Below are 21,292 nucleotides of genomic sequence, written 5' to 3'. Positions count from 1 at the left end.
CTTTTAGATAAGAAAAATCAACAATAAAAGGAATGGTAGAATGAGCAAAGCACCGTATTATTGATTTTCAGTTGATCTTTTATATATCCCAATTAGACATAACCTTTTATGAAGAAGTTATAGTGTTCAAATATAAATTTGAAACTTCATCAATAAACTTATAAAACCTGGCTGAACTGACCTCTACATATGACCTTTAGCCAGTATCAAATATTTAACCATAAAAATTATAGTAAATAGAGTAGAGTAATAATATAGTACCCTTGCGGCCTCTGACCCGACGCAGATCCCAGCGAGCCCCATGGTTCACCGAGGAGCTCCGGGAGATGAAGCGTCGGAGACGGGGCCTAGAGAGCCGTTGGAGGTCCAGTCGATCCGAATCCGACCGATTGCGACTAAGAACCCTCACCAGGTCTTATCTCGCTGCGATAAGGGTGGCAAAATCCAACTACTTTTCCACCCTCATCGCGTCCGCAGATAATCGCCCGGCTGCCTTGTTCAGGGTGACTCGCTCCCTATTAAACCAAGAGGTGAGGGAGGAACCCTTGCAGGGTCGAGCCGAGGAATTTGGTCAATATCTGCTGGATAAAATCGCTCGGATCCGAACTGGTCTGGACTCCAACTGGGCTGAGATGGAAGAACAAGACTTGGACAGTCTTGTCGACGTCATCTGGGAAGAATTTGATCCTGTAACTCCTAAGGAAGTGGACAGGATTATGAGAAGGTTGAGCTCCTCCACATGCTTACTGGACCCGTGCCCTTCCTGGCTGGCCTATGCAGCTCGAGAGGCGACACGAGGCTGGTTCCTAGCGGTCATCTCTGCTTCTCTGAGTGAGGGTCACTTCCCCACCGCCTTGAAGGAGGCGGTGGTGAGACCTCTCCTCAAGAAGCCCACCTTGGACCCATCCTCTTTGAATAACTTTCGTCCAGTCTCCAATCTTCGCTTCCTTGCGAAGGTTGTTGAGAGCGTGGTGGCGCACCAACTTCCTCAGATCCTGGATGAAGCGGTTTATCTAGACCCGTACCAATCGGGTTTCAGGCCGGGCTACAGCACGGAGACGGCATTGGTCGCTCTGATGAATGATCTCTGGAGAGCCCGGGACAGGGGCCATTCCTCTGTCCTAGTCTTATTAGACCTCTCAGCGGCTTTCGATACCATCGACCATGGTATCTTGCTGCGACGCCTCAGGGGACTGGGAGTGGGAGGCACGGTTCTGCGTTGGTTCTCCTCCTTTCTCCAGGGTCGCTCGCAGTCGGTGCTGACAGGGGGACAGAGGTCGACCCCGAGGCCTCTCGCTTGCGGAGTCCCTCAGGGGTCGGTCCTCTCGCCTCTCCTGTTCAACATCTACATGAAACCGCTGGGTGAGATCATTCGCAGTTTTGGAGTAGGGTACCATCAGTATGCTGATGACACCCAGCTTTTTATCTCAACTCCTAACAATATCAGTGATGCCCTAGACGTGATGTCCCGCTGCCTGAAAGCGGTCCGGGAATGGATGGGGAGAAACAGGCTTCAACTGAACCCGGACAAGACTGAATGGCTGTACGTACCGGCAAGCCAGGAGATTCAGAACGTCCCACTGCTTAACATTGGGGACAAGTTACTTCCCCCTGTTGATAGGGCCCGCAACCTGGGTGTCCTCCTAGACTCGCAGCTCTCCCTGGAAGACCACATTGGAGCTGTGACCAAGGGGGCCTTCTCCCGGGTTCGGCTAGTTCGCCAACTACGGCCTTATCTGGACCTGGATTCCTTACGTACAGTCACCCATGCCCTTGTGACATCTCGCCTAGACTATTGTAACGCTCTCTACATGGGGCTGCCCTTGAGATCCACTCGGAAGCTTCAACTGGTGCAAAGTGCGGCGGCACGGACACTCTTGGGAGCCTCCCGATACTCCCATATCACACCTCTCCTCCGTGCGCTGCACTGGCTTCCGGTTGCCTTCCGTGTGAAGTTCAAGGTGCTAACAATGACATTCAAAGCCCTACATGGCATGGGTCCGGACTACCTACGGGAGCACCTTCTGCCGATGTCAGCACCCCACCGTCCTGTGCGCTCCCACAGAGAGGGCCTCCTCAGGGTGCCACCGCTCAAGGAATGCCGGCTAATGGCCCCCAGGGGGAGAGCATTCTCAGTGGGTGCGCCAGCCCTCTGGAACACCTTACCAACCGAAATCCGGATGGCCCCTGACCTCCGTACCTTCCGTCGCGACTTAAAAACTTTCCTATTCCAGCAGGCTGGCCTGGCATGATAACGTTAATTGGGGTCCCAGTTTGTGTTATTAGTGTTTCTTATTATTTTATTGTTCGGTCTGTATACCTTCCTTCCTCTGTACACCGCCCCGAGTCCCTCGGGAGAAGGGCGGTTTATAAAAACTAATAAATAAATAAATAAATAAAATAAATAGTTAAATTAACTGTATTAATGTTTCTAAAACTTATTAGACTATATGCTTAAAAGTGCATATTTATAGATTATATGCCATCAAATTAAACAAGCATGACTAAATTTTCCTTTCACGATGATATACTTATTTTAGATATTCATAGGGCTGCCTTATTTATAAAAAGTGTTAATTGTTCTTTATAAAAAAATCAGCTACCATTTTTACATTGTAGACTTATACATGAATGAATATTTATTTATTTATTATTTATTTATTAATTTAATTTATATACCGCCCTTCTCTCAAGAGACTCAGGGCGGTTAACAGGGCAATACATAAAAACAGGTACAAAAAAATTAAAATTATTAAAACATGATTAAACAGTGCCCATAATAATACAAATTTAAAATTAAAATCATAGTAACAATCCCACCCCGTCCCATCAGGCCAGGCCCGCTTCGTTAAAGAGATGGGTTTTAAGGTCGCGCCGGAAGGAGCGGAGATCGGGCGCCATCCGGAGCTCTACCGGAAGATGGTTCCATAAATCCGGTGCACCCACAGAGAACGCTCTCCCCCTGGGGGTCACCAGTCGGCATTCTTTGACTGGCGGCACCCTGAGGAGGCCCTCTCTGTGGGAGCGTACTGGGCGGAGGGAAGATGACGCCGGCTGCAGGTGCTCCCCAAGGTATTCTGGACCCATGCCATGGAGGGCTTTGTAGGTCATTACCAACACCTTGAACCTCACCCGGAAGACAACTGGTAACCAATGCAGCTCGCGGAGCAAAGGTGTAACACGGGAGTATCGGGAGACCCCCGATACAACTCTCGCGGCTGCATTCTGTACCAGTTGGAGCCTCCGAGTGGTCTTCAAGGGTAGCCCCATGTAGAGAGCGTTGCAGTAATCAAGACGAGAGGTCACGAGCGCATGAGTGACCGTGCGCAAGGCATCCCGGTCTAGATAGGGCCGCAACTGGCGCACCAGGCGAACCTGGGCGAACGCCCCCCTAGTTACAGCTACAATATGGTCTTCTAAAGAGAGCTGTGAATCTAGGAGGACTCCCAAGTTGCGAGCCCTATCTACAGGAGATAATGACTCACCCCCCATAATGAGGGGTGGGATATCCTGAATATCCCGAGATGCCGGTACGCACAGCCACTCCGTCTTGTCAGGGTTGAGACGAAGCCTGTTCCTCCCCATCCAATGCCTATTTTATTTCAGAAGGGGAATACTGAGGTTGATTGCATTTAAAGTATTTTAAATTCATAGAATTATATTGATTTATTTAGCCTATGGAATACATACAATTATAGAAACATAGGATTGGAAGAGACCTTAGAGGTCTTCTAGTCCAACTGCTCACCCAAGACAGGAGGCCTTTTACCATCCCAGACAAATGTTTAATTAAATTAAATCTTTCATTTAAAATGAATAAAATTAAAATTAAAACTAATAAAATTAATTTTTTCTTTTAAAGTGATTGGCTAATAATAATAATTGTTATTAGTTGCAAAAGTAGATTGTGTAATGTGTAGTTACAGCCCCTATGTAAACTGTACCTCACACATGAAAAACATACTACAATATATATTATGTAATCTTTTTCTCAGTTTATATTGGATTGAAGGAAAAAATGAAGTTTCTGAAAAAGCTATGGTATCAGAAATTTCACATCTAATTTAGATTTCATGTGGATTATATAGTCCTAATTACATTCGGTTATTCAAGCTGAATAAGTCAAATAAATAAAAGAGCTTAAAAAAACCTATAAACAAAAAAGGAGATATGTTAAATTTAGAAAAAATCTCAGGCAACCTGAACTTAATTGAAAGATCATGGGATATGAGAAGTTATGTAAATGAAATCAACATTGGAAAGCCTTTATCCCGTAGCAAAATCATCTTACGTTTATATGAATGTGTACATTTGAAATAAGTCAGCTGCTAGACTGTCTTGTGGAACAAAATGCTACATACTTTAGATTACTTTAGATTATTTTAGACATTCTACCAAACTGGATAACTGTGAGTGACATAAAAATAAAACACCTCACTGAAAAGAATCCATCTAGGTAAAGCCACAGGAACCACATCTTCTACTATCTGGATTTTTGTTCAAATTGGTCCAATTCTTTTTATTGTTTATCTGATTGTATATTTGTTCCAATCTTTACACAAGTTCACTGGAGGTGATTTTCAGGACCACTGCAGAAGAATAAGCTTTTTCAATACCCTTGCCAAAACATGTCCATAAGATCTGCTAGAAAACTACAAAAATGAGTAAATGGATATTAGCTTTAATATCCATTGCAGGATGAATTTAATAAGAAATACGCTACTGCTGGATAGCAACTACTTGCGAGCATACTCTACATATGTAACACTTGCCATCAAGAGTTTGTACATCTCTCAAATACTGAAAACAGATGCAAATTCTATATCTTAAACTGCATAGTTGAGGGAAGCATCCTTTCTGTCTTTTCAATTGGTTCTCAAAAGGTTCTATTGACTCTTTATGCCGCCATTTTATTACTTGCATGGGATTATTTTCTAAATCTGGAATTTATTGTAAACAGAAAGGTCTGTTTGTTTATAAGACTAAAGTGGTGGCATTTTCCAAGATTACAGCCATTATAAATGATTACTGAATACTTACAATGAGCAGTGCTAGCTCTACCCACTGCATACTCGTTTTTGTCAGTAAAATCTGTATCAACTAACATATAAACTATGCTGAAGATTTTCATCTATTAGAAGCAATGCTAGATACGTGTTGATATGGAAAATCCCACATAGAAATGAATTTGATATAATTCAGAATATGTTTTTCCACATACTTCTGGCAGTACTACACAGTACTGCTGATGCAGCATTTATAAGAGAATTGGGTGTCATTTTTAAAAATGTAAATATTTATATATCTATTGTTCCATATTTTTCCAAAATACAAGTTGGAAAAATATTTATTTAATATAATTGTGCTGTTTAGACTAGTAGAATAAAGAAAGAAGCCTGGCTACAATTCTATACTTTACATAATTTAATGCTAAATTAATGGATTACATATCAGGTAATCATCTCAGGATGCAATATTTTTTGTGGCATGGGTTTCACTGATGGCACCAAATAGGGAAAATTATAATTAAGTATGTTTCATCTAAATCACATGATAAAATAGCAATTTATTTACAGACACAGGCTTTCTTCTCTAGGAAACTTGTAAGGTTTCAAACGACGACGCCAGAATATATTGACAGCCACTGTATTTGACAATGTGTTCTTTTATGTTTCTGCATCAGGTAAAATCTGGTACATTATGCAATACATTTTATAGTTTATCTATACAGAATTGTTGTTGTTTTTCTTTCCCAAATTTTTTATAAGGTCAGCCAAGTAACTTCAGAATTAGATGGCTGCTGGCTGATGTTGATGAGTTTCTTACCAGTAAAAAAGCTTTGTTTGCATTTAGCAACTAGAAGGTTACATATTTTATATGACACATAACAGATGAAACAAACTGCTGTGTTCCTAAAACTGGAAATGGTTTCTATTTACAAAATGGGAAAGGGATCAATTAACTCTGCATTAGAGTCCACTACACTATTCAGTCTGCTTCCTAATCTTCCAGAGCATATTTTAAAATATCATTATGCAAAGGCAGTTCTAAGACCATAATGTTAGATTTCACTCAGAGTATTATTTGATAATATTGTTAATAAATAATCCACCATTAATATTACCACATCTATTGGCCATAAACAGTGAATATATAACATAAGATAGTATCCTACAAGATTTAAAAATGAAAGGGATTACTATTTATTGTATTCCTTGGAATTGGTCATGGCACTCATTTTTATCAAATTATTTTTCACTTCCACAAAGGTTCCAAATGAAGTATACAGCCATGAATTATTATTATGGAAGTCTTTTCCGTTAAATAAAATATTTCAGTGATATATTGCTAAAAATAAAATACCACAACTCAGTACAAAACAATATAAAATGTTTGTGTTGACTAGATAAATAGTTACCTTATAAGCTTACATGGTATATTAAAAATTAGAACTAAATTGACCTGTTTCTGATGAAGAGTTCTGGAGGATATAAAATATTACGCTCATAAAATGGGAATGGTAAACATTTAATTGATAACATGTATAGAGTATTAATTTGCATGTATGTTCAAAGCAATATTATATAAAATTATTATATAATATAACTATTATACAGATATAGATGTGAAGGGGGGAAAAACCACAACTGAACACAAATGATAGTCTAAAAGCTTTTAACTTCACATTCATTCTCATCTCTCAGTGAGATTTTTAAAGATTTTCCCACACCAAAATGTATTGATGTTACAGAGCAAATCTTGATATTTCTGTAGCATTTTAAGTTTTGACACATCAAAATCTATTATCTTGAACTGTTTTGAAGTAATTTTAGATTCTTAGGAAAACTAATCACTAGAACATAGGAAGCTGCTTTACACTAAGTCAGGCCACTGGTTCATTTATACTGTCTATTTGGATTGGCAGCAATTCCACAGGGTTTGAGGTAGGTTTCTCTCCATGAGCAGTAGAATGAGAAATAATGAAGAGTGAATCTGATATATTATGCATTCATACCTTCTACACAGGTAAATGAGCAGCACAGTTTGAATCCACACACTTGGGTAAAAGCTTTAATATTTTATTCTTCCACTCTATTGCTATGTATAGCATTTTATTTTTGTTACTTAATAACCAGGTGTTAGGAAATATGGAGCTATAAATACTTTCAATAAGCCTGACATTTATACTAATTTCCACATTGCAACTACGCTATTAAACTCTTTATCTCTTCTTATTTTTCAGTTATTAGAATATATAATTATTCTTGCTACTCTAAGGTATATCTTGCTATTCTAAGGTTTCAATTCCTGCTATCGCTAAAGTCCCTGCTATTCTGTGATATCTCAAAACACATTAAAATAAATGTTTGTAAATCAAGTTGTCCAATCAAATTCAAAGATGTAAAATGTTTTGCCTTGTCTCCTGGAAGCAACTAATGAGAATTTTTAAAAAGCCCATGAATTTTGGTTCACAGCTTATGTTTAAAAGCTGTTGCTTTATTTACCACTTTCCTTTAAAAAAAAGAACTAGAAAAGTTTTCATTTCAATTATTATCTAAATAGAAACCCTTCTAAGAGTATCACAACATATTCTGATAATTACATCTGATATTTTACTGTATCACTGAAAATTTCAACAGATAACTAAACAGTCAACTGGTTTTTAAACAATTGTTCAGCATTTATAAGGCAGCTGAGCTGTTATTGTCCATTCTCTAAAAGCAAAAATAAATTTACATATGTAAGAATAGGATACATCAAGTATCTTAGCCATACTAAAAATTGCAGTTTCTACGTTACTGGGAAAATAAGAACAGATATACAAAAGGCAATATAAATGGTCAGTTGGTCAACTGTCATGGTTATTTTGTTAAATTCTCAGGAAGGAAAGAATTTGATAAGATCAGGATAAATTTTATTAATGAAATCATTTCAGAAGCTTGCTATGGCAAAAACTGAGTATTGAAGCTATTAACAATGAGTGATATATTTATTATGACATACAAGTTTTACGGACAAATGTCTATTTCATTTGTTTCCTAAAATGATATCGCTAGTTGCTACCTCTACAATATATCAACATGGACACAGATGGAGAAACCTGCTATATTCTGAAAGCCTTATAAATATGCAAAAGAATGCTCTCCAAAGCAGAAACATCTGTCTATCTGTCTAAATAGTAGCTAGAGGTAGCTCCAGTTTGTCCTCTCAGCAGGTCTCAGGCTGGCCCGTAGGCTTCATTATACATCCTTAAATGACACTACGGCCTGTACCACTTTCAAAGACTGCTGACAGGAGGTGCTATTTTAATGATACAGATTGCATAGCCATTCGGTAGACCAGGGGTCTTCAAACTTGGCCCTTTTATGACTTGTGGACTTCAACTCCCAGAATTCCTCAGCCAGCAAAGCTGGCTGAGGAATTCTGGGAGTTGAAGTCCACAAGTCATAAAAGGGCCAAGTTTGAAGACCCCTGCGGTAGACTTTCGGATGTACGATAGAGGCAAATCCCAAACTCCAACACACCAGACGGGAGGACCCTCTGCAGAGCCGGGCTTCCTGCCGCTTCCCTACTTGAACCGAATTGCTGCGTTTCGAAAAAGAACGAAGGAAAAACTTGTGGAAGGTTAAACTTGGCGTCTCCGGACGCCCGGTCTCAACGCAGTCGGTGCACCCCGGGCTTGCCCAATCCCCTGAGGTTGTTGCCCTGGGGAGCTGCAGTGCAGTCGGTGAGTGCGCGGAGGAAGGACCGGGGCCGGCCAAGCCGAGGCGAGGGAAGAGATTCTGCGCCCTCTCGCCCTTCCCCTCTCCAGCCCTCGCCAAAGGCCAGCAGAGAAGGGGCGACCACACAGCACAGACCTTGGACAGCAGCAGCAGCAACAGGAGCAGCAGGCGGCGCGGTACGGCGGTTCCTCTCTCCGCTTGCACCTGTCGCCCGGCTCCCCTTCCCGATGCCCAGGCTCCTCTGGGGAAGGGGAAAGATACCATCCGTAGGGACGGAGGCCCTCACCGGGCAATGGATGAAGGAGCAACGTGAGGAAGAGAAGCAAGCACGCTTACCTCGCTCAGCCCCGGCGACAATGAACCTCGCCGACCAGGCTCGTCCTTCCTCGCGGCGCTGTCGGGGCGACGCACACACACACACCCCGCTTCCCGGCCACTTCTGCACGGCGTAGCCACCCACCCTCGTCCCGCAGCCGCCCTGGCTGGTCGATGAGTCGCTCGGTGCCGGGCGGGAGGGCAGGCGGGCAGGCGCGCGCTCGACTCCCTTCGCGAGACTACCGGCGGCGGATCCCCCCCCCCCGCAAGGCAAGGCAAGGCAACAGCTCGCGTTCGAGCCACTCCGCTCTTCCCCCCCCCTCCCGCCGCGGACTGCTTTTGCGCTGAGGGAAAGACTCGCCACCACGGAGGTTGGAAGGGGGAGGAGCCGAGGGGAAGGAAGCCCGAAACATCCCCGCTCCGCGGCTCGCGCGCGCGCGCATGCGCGCGAGAGCCTCCGCAGCTGCACCCGTTCTTCCTGCTTTCCCGTTCAAAGCGCCGAGCTGCCAATCGGGAATGGCGTGGCGGGATGTTGTTGTCGCCTCCCCTCCTCTCTTTTTCTCGTCTGAACCAGATGCCGGCCCGAGGTGGCGCCTTTTCTTCCTGCGGCGTGGATATCAACACATTGCTATTCAACACATGCTTCGCGGGGACTCTTAAGCTGAAGCGCCCGGGCTGGGTAGGAGAAGTCTGGAGCTGCCTAGGAAAGAGAAGGCGCCTCCATGTTCAGGAAGCCGAATTATCCCCATGCCGTGAGAAAGGATCGGCAACGGATATTGCCTTGCGGGACTCTTCTTGCTACTGCAGGAAACCCACCGAAGGCTGCCCACGGTTGCGCGGATTAGAGACGCTTTTGTCTCCTGAAACGCGGGCTAGGTAGGCGATTTCGCTGCCGCAGACTGCAAAGTAGGGGAGCGTTTTTGAGGTCCCATTCATGAAACAGCCACTCATTCTGTCCTATATCTGCACCAGATTTATAGCTGTGGTCCTGGGCAGGCCGATAAGGGACCTTTTCCTAAGTAATGGGATTCATTGACTGAATGATCTGAACAGCGCTACCGATGGATGCTTATTGACTTAGGTTGTGGTATTACTCAAAAGCATTGTAAGATTATAGTCTTAATATGAGTGTATGCACCCATCTTTCCTGAAATGAATTCAAGAATAATATTACTAACCTTGAGAAAATGAGTGGTTAGGATGCTTTGAATTTTAGTTACATCAGAGTTCTAATGAAGGCATATTACTGAACCTGAGCTGTTCAGATTCTGATTGACAGCTTAACAGCAGAACATCTGGAAATCCCATATACACTTCTTTAGTGAGTTATGTAACATTGTATGCATTTGTACACACACACACACACACACACACACACAGAGTATATAGGTAAAGGTAAAGGTTCCCCCGCACATGCATGCTAGTCGTTTCCGACTCTAGGGGCCGGTGCTCATCTCCGTTTCATAGCCGAAGAGCCAGCGCTTGTCCGAGGACGTCTCCGTGGTCATGTGGCCGGCATGACTAGACGCCAAAGGCGCACGGAACGCTGTTACCTTCCCACTGTAGTGGTCCCTATTTTTCTACTTGCATTTTTACGTGCTTTCGAACTGCTAGGTTGGCAGAAGCTGGGACGAGTAACAGGCGCTCACTCTGCTACGCGGCACTCGGGATTCGACCCGCCAAACTGCCGACCTTCCAATCGACAAGTTCAGCGTCCTAACCCACTGAGCCACCGCGTCCCTTACAGAGTATATACATTTATATAAACTGAAATAAATTCTCTGGAAAAAAACTAATTCTGATAACTGTTTATGACATGGGAAGTCCCTTTGATTTGGTGTAATTTCACAGTGTACAGTATTTTCAGAGTCTAATTATAATCCAATCTTTGTCCAATTTCTCTACGCATAAATATTGTTCTATTTGCAATTAAGATAACAACAGATGTCCTAGTACTAACTAAACCATAAGTGATTATTCATTATTACTTTGTGAATTTACTATGTCATAACAGTTTCTCCAGCAGAACAGAATAAAACAGAAGAGAAGAGAATAACAGAGTTGGAAGGGACCTTGGAGGTCTTCTAATCCAGCCACCTGCTCAAGCAGAAGAAGCTATACCATTTCAGACAAATGGTTGTCCAATCTCTTCTTAAAAACTTCCAGTGTTGGAGCATTCACAACTTCTGGAGGCAAGTTGTTTCACTGGTTAATTGTTCTGTCAGGAAATTTGATGTTGAAGAGTACTGGGCCTAAAACAGAGCCTTGGGATACCCCACTGCATACTTCCCTCCATGTAGATGCAGTTCCATTGAGGACAATGAGTACGGTTGGTCAGCCAGTTATGAATCCATTTGGTGGTGATGCTGTCTAACCAAGATTTTTTCTATCTTATCAAGTAGTAGGTTGTGATCTACTTTATCAAGTGCCTTACTGAAATCCAAGTAAATTATATGTACAGCATTCCTCTGGTCCACTAATTTTGTCATCTTGTCAAAGAATGCAATAAGATTTGTCTGGCATGATCTGTTTTTGACAAACCCGTTAATTTTTGGTTATTGGTTATTTAATGAATAGGACATTGCTTAAAAGAATGCTGTAATAAACTTCAGAACCCAATCCTGAATATTGCAATTTCTAAAAATTAAGCTGGTGCAGTTGTCAGCTTGCTTAACTTTAAAATGTCAGTTCTCAGTTGGATGGGGATTTCTTTAACTCTGAACTCTTTTAAATGAAAATCAATTTGTTAAAGCCTCCTTTGACTTAAGGTTAATTTGTAATGATTTCATGGACCTGTCAATGCAGTTTTACTTTAGGAAGATCAATAGAAGAAACAATTAAATTATGCATGCTACACAGAAAATAGATACAAGGAAGTTCTATCTCATAATAATGGGATTTAGAGTCATTCAATAAAATATTTTACAAAGTGCATTATACATTTATACAATGAGATGCTCCAAAATGTTGTGAAAGCTACTTAAATGGCTTTAAAGGGTATTCAATCAATTTATGGACAATAATGGTATCAATGGCTGCTTCTCAGAATGACTACAGTTGCTAAGGAACAACAGAAGGACAAAGGTATGGCCTTAGCCTCCTGTATACACTTTATATAGATTTTATGCCATTATGGGAAAGAGGCTAGTCTGAGTAAACTGATCTGATTTCATGTGTCTGTTTTACACATGAGCACACACAGAAACATACACGAACATGCACATGAATGCTATGTATTTTAGTGATTTGTCAGTTTGCAATGAAGCTAAAACATTGTGGATCATGTTTACAATGATTTTAAAAAGCTAAAACATTTTTAAAATCATTGTAAACATGATCCACAATCAATATTATAAAATTAGTATTTTGTATAAAAAAATTGTGTTACTGTATTACTTATTAGTGGTTGCCACAGAGGGTATGATAAGTCACAGTATACCCATTTGCCAGAATATACCTCACAAACAACTTGGGATGCCCTCTATTACCCCAGATTGCCATGATCTTTTAAAACTCAAGACCTGATTTCATTTGTAGACAAATCACTAGGTCGTGACTATTCAGCATTTCTTTTCTAAGAACGTGTATGAGACCTGTGTGCACATAAATATATTTGGGAATAATAATAAATAAAGATGTTGCTATATGTGAGTGTTTTTCTTCCTATTAAATTAGCTTTGTTTTTTTTAAAGTAAAAAAAATACCTTTTTACTTAAAAATAGGAGTGGAAGGGAGACTGACAGATGGTAAAGGAAGTGTTGCCAGGTCCATGAGTATGCAAGGAGCCATGTAGTCTCCTTCTTACGAATATAAATTTTAGAGTATGTATTTATTTTAATGTTTAATTTTTGTGCTAGTCTGTGACCGTAATAAAGATTCTAATTCTCCTCCTTAAGGAAAGTGTATTGTTTTTGGTTGGCAAAGCCATCAGGGTCTTTTAATAGAAGAAGTCATGGTCTTAGAAACTACAGACTGTAGAAGATCTTGTTTTTCAGTTTTCTTTAACAGCAGCAAAAAGAAATTCCACAGGACAATGAACTCCTCCCCTCAATAGCTTTCTGTGGATTGAACAGCAGAAATGTGTTTGAAAATATCTAAAAAAAAGCAATGTACTGTGTCTAATTTGAAAAAAAAATACTTTGCAATTGAGCAGGTTTGTAAATTTTAATCAGGAGCATAGATGAAAAAAATTAAATGAAACTGGATTTTCCTATTAAAGGTAGGAGTGAGTAACTATTCTGTGATTGTTGTGGTCTACTTTTAATGGGCTCTACTTATATAAGTAGATTACAAATTCTAGCTTTGAAATTCTTTCATGCAGTTAACATTTTCAGCTTTTTTAAAGCATTAAAATATCCTGTCTCACTTACTGTCTTTCATTAATTCTGAAAGTCTTAACACAGGTTGCAGTAAATGGTTTACCATGTTATAAATTTAGAGGTGGATGCTGTAATTATAATAGGAAAAATGCCTTCTGATTTCTATCAATCTTTTAAATAGAGTACTGTTACTGTCTATTCCTTCATCCTAGAATTGTAGTAGAATAGAATTAAATAAATTGATTCATTCTTGGTAATATACTTCTTGATTGATAAATAATGTTATTTAGTTGTATCATGATTTAATGTATTTTTAAATGTACCCCAGAGGCTTTCTGATGCTATACATATTTAATCAATAAAACACTTCCTTCCAATAATGGCTACAATCCAAAGAATTTCATGTCTAGTTTTATAGTGTAAAGGTTTATCTTGTCACAATCACATAGCAAATCAGTTTAAACAACACAAAGTATATTGCCATGTGAATCCTATTGTAATGTTAAAATATGGAGGAAAGAGATTTTAAAATAACTCTTCCAGACATAACTGTGCAGTCTGTCAGTACTGTTGGCATAACCATCATTTTACTTTCACATTATTTGATGATGAAGATAGATCTTGCATATTCATGCGAGATTGAATTTGGGTTGGTCACTGACGCAAAATATACGCTTCCGACCTTTCGGACTCACATCTTCAGAGAATTTCTCTGTACTAGAATACACGTTTTGGACTATTTTGTGAGTCATGTTTATGTGGTGCCTTCATATTGGTTGATTGATGTGTTGATGGCTGGTGATTGGCTGTTGTTTCCTTGTGCTGCCAAACCCTCGGCTCTTAAGTATATTTGCCTTCATTCTTGCACATTCACTTGCCAGATTTACTATATAAATAAACTTTTAAAAATTGTTATCTACTTACATATTAGGAATTGGGGTGATAAGTTGATTCACTAAAAAAATGGCTTGTGGTTAATGAGAAAAAATGTCCAAATGAGTGCTATATGCTCCTTAAAACTGGTGTCCCATCTTATTCAAGTGCTTATTTTACTGGGTCAGACAAGCTCCAGAAGGTGCTTCTTAGGGTGATAATGCTGACATTGGAGCTGAGAAAGGAAGCTTACTATAGGTATATGATGCTATCATTCTAATTGTTTTTATCATGCAAAATCTTTTTTATGCACAAATATTCAAGCTCATTACTTTCCTCAATGAGAGCAAATATACGTGTCCCAGAATAATGTTACAGGATCCAATCTGGGTCAATCACCGGGACCAGAGGGTTTAGTCTCCTATTGGAATGTGTGGAGAGAAGTTCCCTGAGGATAGGCTCCAGCATGAGTCTGGCCCAGATTGGATCCTGCAACATTACTTTTCATAACAAAAAAAGGTAAAGGCTCCCCCGCACATACGTGCTAGTCGTTTCCAACTCTAGGGGCCGGTGCTCATCTCCGTTTCAAAGCCGAAGAGCCAGCACTTGTCTGAGGACGTCTCCGTGGTCATGTGGCCGGCATGACTAGATGCCAAAGGCGCACAGAGCGCTGTTACCTTCCCACCGTAGTGGTCCCTATTTTTCTACTTGCATTTTTACGTGCTTTCGAACTGCTAGGTTGGCAGAAGCTGGGACAAGTAACATAATATTTGGCTGTAATACAGTGATGAGAAAACAATATGTGAAAACTGTCAATTATTTTAAAAAGTAGAAACTAATCAGAAAAGCCTACATGATATTACCATATGTCTGCTATCTGCCCTGTTTGCATTTGTGTTTGTGTTTCATATATGAATATCATGCTGTCTAATTTGAAATGAAATGCTGCAGCTGAATGCATCTGTCTTTCAGCTATTAAGAAAAAAAAGAATTCCAGTATCCAACAAATTATCAGAGAACATAGATGAGCATGAGCATAGACATATCATTTTGATTAAGGAAAAAAATATTTTAAAAACAATAACTGCTTTCAGTTTTATGTACTAGCTATCATGTTTCTGGAAAAATCAGGAAATCTAACCTCTCAGTGTTCAGAGATACAAGTTTCATAATCAGTGCAGTTCCCTTTTTATTTCCATGTACTGTAACTAGTCCTTTTGCTTTTATATCTATTGCCTATTTCTCACTTTTTGCCAGTCACAAGGTATTTTTGCAAACCTTAATTTGCACTCCTAAGATAAGGGTTAAACTTGGTTAATACTTGATTGGGAGTTAGCAAAAAATATTACGATTGTAGGCTAGAATGGGAATTTAAAATAACCTCAGGAAATGCAGTGGCAAATTACTTCTATCCTATTACCACAAGAATTATGTACATGCGTCATCAGGAGTAAAACTTGACTTGAAGGAAGAGTTATTTGTTAAAGGTCTGAATAAATAGAAACAAACCTGTGAATAGAATAAGGCATGCAGATTAAATATGTATAGGACAAATTCAAGTAATCTCTATCAATAAAAATACTCCAACTGGTAGTATTCCAGCTTTGGTTGAATACCAGCAGTGTTCTTTCCTAGTTTTTGGAATATCCCACAGTGACTCTATTATACAACTTCTGACATTTTTGTACAACTGTCAATTTGTTTCCAGATATAACATCTTATTAATTTAAGATCCTAAACAGATTTATCTTATACAGTTATGATTTAGAAGCCACCCAACTTTCAAAGTAGAAGCCACTTATAATGTTAAAAGCAGAAAAATAGTAAAAAAAAATGACAGATCTCTCAATTGGCCTACCTTGTATAATTTCTTTTAGCATGTTTAACCCCCTTGCCAAAATTATAATTAACTTTATTAGATTTCCTTCCAATAATTATATACTTTATAATTTAAAAATTACTAGATTACTAGATTTTTGGCATCTTGCAAATTATCCAGGGGCTTTGGCAAATAGTAGTAAAAAAATCTAATGAATAAGCAACCATCAAATTTTGTAGGGATTGTGTTTTCATGCAAGCAAGGAAAACTTAGTCTCAGACCTTGTTTTTTGCAAGGGGCTAGGATTTCTTAGAAAAAGAAAATGGTAACAGTTTATTGGGTAATTTTTAGCTTCTGGGATATAAAATATTTTTAAGGGTCTTTGTACGGTGTTAGTTTGAAGCGTATCACATTAAGATTTACTGTATGATTGTGCTTCAAGACGTGTTGCACTAATACTGCCTGTTGGAGACATGCCTAATAACCCAAAGTGCAGATTCTGAAACAATTGGCAATTGGATATAGAATAGATGAAATGCAGTCTCAGAAAGCCTGCCATTTCTTGTGTTTCTAATCTCCATTCTAAAATACAAGATATGAATGAAATACATGAAGTACTTCTGCTGTGGCGTACTGAGTGACAGTATTAGTGACAACTGACACTATCAGAATCTCTAACATAATCACAAACAAATGGAGTTTAAACTGTTGGGCATAAGGAGAGCCTTGATTCTTGCAAGTTAAATCATCCTTGGGAATAACTTTATTAAAACTAGAGCTGGTAGCAAAGACTGAGCTTGAGGAAAACAAGTTGAACTGAATTCTTAAGACTAGATTGGGGATGGGGGCATGTTTAAAGAAGCAGCAACTGATAACCAACATATATATGTGGAGGAGTATGCCACCACGGTGTCTGCATATATCCAAAAGTGCATAGAGGATGTCTGTGTCCTTAAAAGCATTGTTGTAAGGGCAAATGAAAAACCGTGGCTGACTTATGAAGGCACGGAATGTGGCTTTTAAATCTGGCGAGATGCTGGCACTTAGAACAGCCAAAGCTAATTTGAAAACTGCCATAAAAGGTGCAAAGCAAGCCCATTGCCAGAAAATTCAGAACTATTTCCAGAACCCAACAACAGGCGAATGTGGCAAGGAATCCAGGCCATAATGGATTATAAAGTGGCTCCATCGAGATTCAAGGACAATGCAGACTTCCTAAACAAGCTGAATATTTTGGAAGATTTGAGGCATCAAATAGCAGTCCTGCTAAGAAAGCTGTGCCCTATCCTGATGAGCAAGTGCTTAGCTTTGATGTCACCTCTATCTGGAAAACACTGTTGGAAAGTTAATATTCAGAAAGCAGCAGGCCTAGATAATATCCCTGGACATGCTCTTAGGGAATGTGCAGATGAGCTGGTTTATGTTCTCACAGATATTTTTCAATGTTTCATTGCAGCAGGCAATGGTCTCGTATTTTATGACAGCCATAATTTTGCCAGTGTCAAAAAAGTCCAAAATTACAGGCCTCAGTGATTACCGTCCAGTTGCACCATTATTATGAAATGCTTTGAGAAGCTGATAAAGGACGTTATTGTATCTAGCGTCCCACGAGCATTTGACCCGCTTCAGTTTGCTTACCGACCAAATCTCTCTTTCTTCTGTTCTCCATCTGAGCTTGAAACTCTTAGAGGAAAGAAACACTCATGTGCATTTGTTGTTTGTCAACTTCAGTTCAGCTTTTAACACAATCATTCCTCAGCATCTAATAGACAAACTGGGCCTTTTAGGCTTAAATACTCCTTTGTGCAACTGGATTCTTGATTTTCTTACTAACAGGCCCTAATATGTGTGAGCTGGAACAAATATTTCCAACACCATTTTCTTGAGCTGTTGTTCACCCTGTTGACCCATGACTGTTGTGTTAGGTTTGCCACCAACCATATTGTGAAGTTCGCAAATAATACAACAGTAGTGGACCTTATTCATGATGACAATGTGCGTGCTTACTGCAAGGAGGTTGAGGATTTGGTGAACTGGTGTAAAGAAAACAACCTAGTTTTAAATACTGGAAAAACCAAAGAAATCATTGTCAATTTCAGAAAAAGCAGGCACAGCCACACTCCTCTATGCGTTAATGATTCACTTGTGGAGATGGTTGCCAGCATCAAATTCCGGGGTGTGCAGTTAACAAGTAGGCTGGGTTGGTCACTCAACTGCAAGACACTGGTGAAGTGGGCACAGCAGTGCCTGCATTTTCTGCATCGCATGAGAAAAGCACATCTTCCTTCCCCTGTGCTCACCACTTTCTACAGAGGGACAATCAAGAGCATCCTGTGATACAGCATCACAGTCTGGTTTAGAAGTATCACTGTTTCAGACAGAAAGGCGGCGCAGAGTGGTAAGGATGGCTGAAAAGATCATTGGCAGTTCCTTCCCTTCCATCCAGGACATAGCACATAAGCATTGCTTGAGCAGGGTCCGTAAGATTGTCTGGGACACTACACATCCTCTTCACAACCTGTTTTGCTTGTTACCTTCTGGGAGGAGGCTCCATGGTGTCCAAAGCAGACCATCCAGATTCAGTCACAGTTTTGTTCCATACAGTATTAACCTTATGAACTCTAAAGCTTCCTCCTTCTGTTATGTATTCAAGATGGACAGTGAATAATATTTATGTTATTTATGTAAGGATGTAGGTCTATACATATGTTGTATATAGTATGTTTAAATGTGTGTTATTTATGTATACACTTTGAGAGCAACCAAAATTTCATTTTTAATGTGTGCCATTGTGCCCACAGTAAAAAATGACAATAAAAGTTATCTAATCTAACCTAACCTAACATAATCTAGAGATTACGTCTTCTCAAAGCCATTGAAAATGTATAGATATCCAGAATACTGAATTTCTGTTCTAATCTACCTTAGTATGCATGATTAGTTGCAAAGAAAGAAGTGTTCCTCCCACAACAAAAAGTGGATCCAGGTAAAGTTGTTGTTGTTGTTGGGTAAAGTTGTTGTTGTTTTTCTTCTTCTTCTCCTCCTCCTCCTTCCCCCTCCCGCCTCCCCCCCTCCATCTTGATTAAGCTTTTTCTTCATCTTGAGCAGAACTGGACTGTCCTGCATGTCATTTTCAGGGAAATGTAACCTTAACCAATTCCTTGAAGACATTTCACTTCTCATCCAAGAAGTTTCTCTGAGAGTTGTTGAGGCCATTTAGAGATTTATTTGTGCCCTCAAGATCACCGGAATAGTGCAAATTTGTGTGGAACCTTTTTTGAACTGCTGAAAAGACTGTATTATAAACAGGAGTAGGTAGTATCATATCCCCCCCCCATTGAGAGAAGGTTGTTTAATTTTGACATAGATGGCCTCTTTGACCCTTTCAAACCAGTGGTCCTCTGTCCAGAATGCAGACTTTGCTGTCTTCAAAAAAGTGTTTTTTGTCTTTCAAATGCAAATGGACTGCTGAATCTTGTCCTGATGGGTTTGTTCTCCTACTGTATGTAATGCCATTATGTCTGTGAAATGGTTGCTTTGTTTCTCCGATGTACAGATCTACACATCTCATTGCGTTGTATTGCATATATCAAATTGTTCAGTTTGTAAAAATTGAACAGCCCTCTCTCAACGGGGGGGGGGGGGGGGAGAGATACCACATCACCTATCTCCTGTTTACAACACAGTCCTTTCAGAAGTTCCAAGAAGGCTCCACACCCATTTGTACTACTCAGGCGATTTGCTTATGTATAACTAGTGTTAGATTTTCATCTTCAACCCTTTTCCAGATATTAATGGCAACATAAATACCAGGTCCTAGGCATATCTGAAGGAACACCTGCTACCGGCATCGTTCCCTTCGTCCAGTGTGCTCTCACAGGGAGGGCCTTCTCAGGGTGCCGCCGGTTAAAGATTGCCGGTGAGTAACACCCAGGGGGAGGGCCTTCTCTGTGGGTGCACCTGCCCTCTGGAACCAGCTGCCCGTGGAACTTAGGACTTCCCCCAACCTTCGTTCATTTCGCCGGGACCTGAAGACCTGGCTCTTCAAGCTCTTCGGCCCAGGCTGAGAGTTTTTTAGTTTTTAATTGGGGTTTTATTCTCAGGGATTAAATTTAATTGTTTTTAATTGTTTTTAATTTTTGTATCACTGTTTTAAGTACCCTGTAAACCGCCCTGAGTCCTTCGGGAAAGGGCGGTATATAAATCTAATAAAATAAATAAATAAATAAATAAATAAATAAATAAATAAATAAATAAATAAATAAATAAATAAATAAATAAATATGTGAACCAAGTAAGGGGCAGATCATTCTAGAAAAAAAAGTACCTGCATTTAGTCATTGACTTACAACTAGTAGCAAAATTTCCATTGTAAGTCAGTGCATTTGTGAAGATCAAATATGACTACTCAATTTTACTATTATTTTTACCACGGTCCTTAAGTGAATCACCACATTCATTAAGCAAATCCAACTTCCCCAGTTGATTTTGCTTGTTGGAAACTGGCAGAGAAAGTGCAAATCAGCAGCATATGACCACAAGATGCTGCAACCATTGTAAATGTGAGCCAGTTGGCAAGTGCTCAAAGTTATTGTGACTATAGAAGTGGTTTGATGGTTGTAACTTTGAGGACGAGTAATAAGTCCCTCCGCCAAAGAATTGAGGCCTTTGAACTATGGTGCTGGAGAAGACTCCCGCGAGTCCCTTGGACTGCAAGGCATTCAAACCGGTCAGCCTTAGAGATCAACCCTGACTGCTCTTTAGAAGGCCAGATCCTGAAATTGAAACTCATAAGTTGAAGATGGTTGGTATGTGGTCATTAAGAGTTGACACGAACATGAAAGCACATAAACAAGCAAACATATATAGACAAAGGCCATTATAGCTACACTTTGCAGTAAGTGCCCTTTTTCAACCTAATAGTTTTTGTATAAGAGGCTACCCTCAATTTAATTCTTGTATTAAAATGTCTACAATAATCTGTAACAAAGCACTATGCACAAGAGATATTAATTTCTATTCCTTTTCTAGCTAATTAATTTTATATTTTATACTATTCTACCTGTAGGTACTATAGTCTTTGTAAAATAAACTCTAATAATATATAACACACTTTCTCTAGAGATTTATAGAATAAAATATTGTGAACCATGTTATTATTGTGTGCGTGTGTCTGTATCAATGCATGGGAAGAGTAAAGATTCACCTCATTTGTCAGACCAGTCCACGAATGACATAGAACA

General features: G+C 39.9%; 1 protein-coding gene across 2 annotated transcripts in view; it reads right to left on the bottom strand.

The window, feature by feature from the left end:
- Positions 1 to 9,348, bottom strand: part of ADARB1 (adenosine deaminase RNA specific B1) — a 70,991-nt gene extending 61,643 nt beyond the window's left edge. For both annotated transcript variants that reach the window (XM_081314671.1, XM_081314672.1), the window contains exon 1: positions 9,060 to 9,348. The gene's annotated coding sequence lies outside the window, so the exon portion shown is untranslated. The remainder of the gene's footprint in view (positions 1 to 9,059) is intronic.
- Positions 9,349 to 21,292: the final 11,944 nt, after the last annotated feature.

The sequence above is a fragment of the Vipera berus genome (genome assembly GCF_964194415.1).
Source record: "Vipera berus genome assembly, chromosome: 1".
In the NCBI taxonomy this organism is placed as follows: domain Eukaryota; kingdom Metazoa; phylum Chordata; class Lepidosauria; order Squamata; family Viperidae; genus Vipera; species Vipera berus.
Note: the sequence above shows the minus strand (reverse complement) of the source record. Positions and strands in the feature narration are given on the sequence as shown.